Raw genomic sequence first — 6,028 nt, 5'->3', positions numbered from 1 at the left:
ACCGGGGAATGGTGAGGCGGGAGAGGAAGAGAAGTGGGGGACGGGGGTGGGCAGAGGGGAGGAAGAGGTAATGGGGAGGAGGGGAGAAGAGCTGCGGGAAAGGGCCAGGGACCCTGTTCTTGACCCCAGATCTCCACTGTAGGTCACCGTCACTTCAACGCACCTGCGGTAAAGGCACCGCCCCTGCTGGACTCAGCCCCGGGGCCCCTTCGAGGAAATAAAACCTCCCACACTGGCCGCTCCTCACTGTCCTGGTTTGGGTCGTGTCTCCCTGTGGTGACCACCCAGTTTCACGGCTCCTGCTGCCCCTGGGTTCCAAGCCTGGTCTCCGCGGACCGCGGATCTGAGATCACATGTGGACAGAGGTGGGGGGCTCTGCACGTGGTCAACACATGGTGCACTAGGGCTGTGCCAGCCTGTATTGATCTCACAAAACCCATTCCCTTCCGTGTCTCCTCGGGAAGATGTGAAGCAGCGTGTCTCTGTGTGCCCTGTACATGTGTATGTGCAGCGCTGTCCCCACCAGTCAGGGGCGTGGGGTGGACAGAAGGGCAGGTAGGCTGAGCCCAGGCATCAAGCTGCTTGGAAAGCCTGGGACCATGCCACAGGTTCAAGGGCGGGAGTGTTCTCATTTAGACACCAACCTACACTACTGTTTAGTATTTTTCTTTACATCAACTTTTCTTTCAGACCTACTTGGTAAATCTTGTGGATTTTGACTGGTAACACTGTATCTGAGCATTCACAAATTTTTGATGTTACATATATTTTATGTGTGTGCTTAGTTGCTCAGTTATGTCTGACCCTTCGTGAGTCCATGGACTGTAGCCTACCAGGCTCCTCTGTCCATGGGGATTCTCCAGGCAAGAATACTGGGGTGGGTAGCCTTTCCTTTCTCCAGGAGATCTTCCCAACCCAGGGATCGAACCCAGGTCTCCTGCACTGCAGGCCAATTCTTTACCCTCTGAGCCACCAGGGAAGCCCATATATTTATATCAGTATCTATATGATATATATATTCTCTATATATTTTATATATATTATACATACATTTTATATCAATATCTATATGAGCAATGAAACTTATATTTAAGTAGCATTTAAACCTGAAAATACAAAACTATTCTAAGCAGCTACAAAGATAAACACAAGATTATGCAAACCATTCATTCTGTATCTCCCCAAACTGCCTGGCACACCTACATGCACCAAAGTTTCACACACACATTCCTGGAGGTGCAGACAGAAAAGACACTCCCTCTTTCCCCATCCCCTGTTAACAGACCCTGTCAGCTTCCCAGACTGGGCGGTCTCAGCTCTGGATCCTTCTGCCTCCCTTGGCAGTGATGGGAGGGGCTGCCCCGCCCTCACCCTGGGTTGCAAGCAGCCAATGCGTGTCTCTGTCCAAATCTCCCTTTATAAGGCCACTAGTCACCCTCATGACTTCACTTGATCATGTCTGTAAACCTGCAAATAGTGTTGCGCTTAGAGGTTCTCAGGGTTAGGACCTTAACCCTTGAGAGTGGGGGGATACATCCTGGCCAAAACATGGTTCTTCCAGAGCCCACCTCCGCTTCAGCTGTCTGAAGGCAGAGCTCTGACCTGTGTTCAGAGGGCCTCCTGTGGCAACACGGATGGCCTGGTGCAAGCGTCTCTGGGCAGCCCTGCTGGATGCCAGCAGAGTCCTGCACAGCTCTGAGCTGCGCCAATGTGCTCGTGACGTGACGATAGGCTTGTTCCAAAGATGTGCAGACTCCCCTTCCCTCTGCAGCTCTCTGAACCCCAGGGGAGACTTCTGAAGCAGGGGGTAGGGGGGGAGTGGGAGCTGCTGAAAACAGGGAAATGCGTGCCTGACTATATAGCTTTCCACAGACAAAAATAATCTTTTGCTGTTTTTCCACTGGTCTTCCCCCCCCCCCCCCCCAACTGGTCTTTTGTATAAGTTTATGTGGGGTTTTTTGGCATCCTCTCTCCCCTGCCTTTTTAAGACCGAGTTTCCTTGTTGGAAAGAAAACTTGAAACTTTAAGTACCATTTTATCCATATTTTCTGTTCTGATGGATCTGATTCCTGCTGCTTGCTGCAGCTCCAGCCCAGTTCCCGGGATACCAGTCCCCACTGGCCTCCTTGAGGCCACCCTGTCTTCCAGGCCCAGAGCTCAGCAAGCTCTTCTGAGAAGGTAGGGATGAGAGAGTCTGCAGTGGCTACTCAGCACTCACCCACTGTGGTCACTTACTGTGGCTATACCCGGCTGGCCAGGATGAGGCAGTGGGTCAGCCTGGGCTCTGGGGATCCAGCTCAGACTGCCCACACCACTTCACCGTCTTTACGATCAGCTTTACGGAGATGTAACTGACAGGTAACACTGTGCAAGTTGACACATGACACATTTATACATTGGGATATGCTCTACATGGCATCAGGAACACCTGGACCCCCGACCACAACCCTCCAGACCCTGTGAGATGATCTCTCATGTGACACAGTGTCACAGCGTGTCAGTCTCACCCCTGAGAGTTCATGCCTCTGGCCAGTATCTCCCCCTTCCCCACTTCCAGCCCCAGGTGACCACCACTCTGCACTTTCTCTAAACACTGGTCTCCATGCTTACCCCTCTCTACATTTTTGCAAGAGCTATTTGCAACACACACCTTTACTTGGTGACAGTTAACCCACAAACAGCCTCAGTTCCTTTGGCTGCCCCATCTTCGTGTCGCTGTCCTGAAGCCTATGATCCATCAGTATTATTTTTGCCTTAGAAACTCAGTATCTTAACAGTGATTAAAAATAAGAAAAACGACACTGTGTATATTTACCTTCAAGTCTAGAAATCATTTTCTGTGTGCAGACCCAGGTCTGTCCAAAGAGCTTCCTTCAGCACTTCTTGTGTGCATCTGCAGGTGATGAAGTTATTCAGTTTGAAAGTCTCTTTCATTTCTGAGATTTCTTCTGGGTAGATTCTGGGAAGCGTTTCTTCCCTTGAGCATCTCAGAGACATTGCTCCACTCTCTCCGGCTCCCAGTTTCTGATGAGACAGCTGCTAGAATTCCCACTTTTGTTTCTTTGCAATGTGTGCCTATAAATTCTTCTGTTTTTTAGCAGTTTGAAAATGTGTCCTGGAGTTTTCTGCTGTGAGTAGGTTTGTTATTTATCCTGCTTGGGGTTCTCTGAGAAAGCTTGCATCTGCAGTGTTTTTTTGTTTTTTGTTTTTTTTTTCATTATAAAGTTACTATCATCCCTTCCAACTCTGGGTACTGCCCCACACCGAAGGTACCCTATTCTTTGGGTTTTTACCCCATTCCCCTTTGGGTGGTCCCAGAGCCTCGTGCCTCGGCTGAGGCCAGTACACACCCTTGTCACGCAGCGCTGTCACGCTTGTCAAGGGTGTCCTTCTTGTCACCATGATCGTGTCTCCTAGAAGGTCCTTCCAAGCAGATCCCCCCACTCCACTAAGGGCCCATCTGTTCTGCACGGTTTCCAAGGGCCTTCAACACATTAACCCTAATGACTCAGACTCTCCACCTGACAGTTTCAACATTCAGGTCATCCGACTCTGGCTCTGCTGCTCTGTCTCTTGGCAGGAAGCAGTTTTTACTTGCTCTTTTGTGAGTCCTGTGCTTTTCTTACCAAACACCAGATCTGTATGGGGCGCCAGAGACTGAGATATGAAGTTTCCATGCCTGGAACTGGCCAGTCTTTCTCTGCCTGGCCATCAGTGAGGGGCCGAGTCGCTGAGTCACTGGCTGAGTTGGTTGGGTGGTGGTTGTTGCTGTGTGATCACCCTGGGGCCTCTGGTTTCACCCGCCCTCGCGGTCATGCTCTCAGGTGGGAGCGGCTCCCCAGTTGCTGTGCGCCTTCCTGCCTCCCTCAACACAGTGTCACTTAGCGCTTCCTCCCATGGGGTCCTGTCTTGGCTGCTCGCCACCCCACCCCCCAGAGCAGGAGCCCTCAGTGTCCCCCCTGCTGGAGCCTCAGGACCACACTGAACCTGCTTCTGCCTGGAGTCCTCAGACGCATGGACCATCTCAGTACTGCATGAAGCATCACTCTGGCCCCCAAGCTGACAACATTCTGCAGACTGGTTTTGACTAGTTGCTACTTTAGTAACAGTAAACTAAATAAAGCACTATGTTAAAAAAATGTACAAGTGAACTTATTTACAAAAGAGTCACAGATGTAGAAAACAAAGAGGGATAAATTAGGAGACTGGGACTGACATATACACCCTCCTAGACAACAGATAAGGACCTACTGTAAAGCACAAGGAACTCTACTCAGTACTCTGCAATGGCCTACATGGAAAGAGAATCTAAGAAAAGTGGACATGTGTGCATGTATAACTGATTCACTTTACTGTACAGCAGAAACCAGCATGACATTGTAAATCAGCCATATTCCAATAAAAAAGCAAATAAGAATTAAAAAAATCATAAACACATGAGAAACCCCCAAACTCACAGGCCCCCCAATTTGGTGGCATTTCGAGGGATTCTATGGTCTGAAGCAGGAAGACAAGGTGCTGCACCCCCACACCTCCCGTGTGAACAGGCAGCCCTACTGACACCTTTGGGCATGTTAAGTCCACCTGTCCACGCTGGCAGCACATGGCTCCCAGTTAAAGCAGGACCTGCAGGAGCACAAGCGCGCTGCACAACCACTGAGCCTTAGGATGCATCAAGAGTCCAACAGGGACGCCAGGGCACCAGCACAGATGCTGGGAGCACACTGACCTCATCCCACCTCCGGGCCGTCCTCCTCCACAGGAAGAGCTGAGTCACTGACCTCATCCCACCTCGGGGCCGTCCTCCTCCACAGGAAGAGCCGCTGCTCTGGCCGAGCACCTGACATGGACACAGCAACCACATGGCCCGAGTGCCCTGAACACACAAGTGTGAGTGTGCAGCAGTGGACATGCACGGGCAGCGGGCGTGGTGGCGCCAACATCCACACACACCCTGTGACCAGGGACCCGAGAGGCATCCCGAAGGACAGCAACAAAGGGAAGTCCTCGCTCCAAGCATAACTCTTGAGTACTCTATCTGGTCACCCACCTTGTCAGGAACGAGACTGGCCACAAGTACTGACCTATGTGGACTCCTGGGGCAGTGCCAACAGCTCACTGGACAGTTAAAGACTCAGAAGGAACAGGATTAAAAGGCCAGCAACAGATGTGGGTTGGGACAGACCTCACAGGTCAGGAACAGACTGCTCACCAAGAAGCCTGACAGAGGACACTCACCAGGTGGACGAAGCCGCCTGTTGCGGGTGCCCTCACTGCCCCCACACCATTGCTCCAAGGGCCCACAAACGAAGAAGCCATCAAAATGGGGTAGCAGGGGGATACTAGAACAGGCTCAATGTCAGGCCCCGGGCCCAGCTCACCAGCCACTCCTGCGGGATGCCTGCCCAGCCCAGCTCCCAAACCAGTTCTGAAGCCTGGAGGTCACTTGCCATATCACAGCAGCAGGTGGCCACCTGCTGGCCGGCCGACTACACAGGGGTCAGCATCTGTCTTTGTGGGATGGACCCATCTTCTGAACTCGGCTCTGCCTGCCCTGTCTGTCCACACTCGCCAGGTCATGGCGCTCCAGAAGCCCGGCCAGTGAAGGCACGACTTCGAGGACAACTTCACACTTTAACGAGACCATGATCAGAGCGCACAGGCCCTGGAACGGAGGGCGAAGGCTGGGGCAGGACTGGAACACTACAGCTTTATACCAACAACCCCATTGTAGGTCTTCATTCCCAGCCTGGAGAACTCTGGATTGAAGGTCTAAGACCCTGGGGGCAGTGGGGGTTGGGGTGGGTGCCTTTCTGCAGGGATGCAAGAGTGGTCCTGGTTAACATGGAGAGACTGTGGGGTAAGACAAGGACAGCTACCCTGGAGCCCCGCGGACTTGCTGGTGCTTCCTGGTATTTCCGCATGAGAGAACTGAAGGAGTCTGCACCTCTCGCATCTTGAAAGGGACGCTTCAGAAATGAAGGGTAGATGGGGTGAAGGGGCCACAGCCCATGACAAGCGCAGAGTC

Source organism: Muntiacus reevesi, chromosome 18, assembly GCF_963930625.1.
Source record: "Muntiacus reevesi chromosome 18, mMunRee1.1, whole genome shotgun sequence".
NCBI classification, from domain to species: domain Eukaryota; kingdom Metazoa; phylum Chordata; class Mammalia; order Artiodactyla; family Cervidae; genus Muntiacus; species Muntiacus reevesi.
This window is presented reverse-complemented; position numbering follows the sequence as displayed.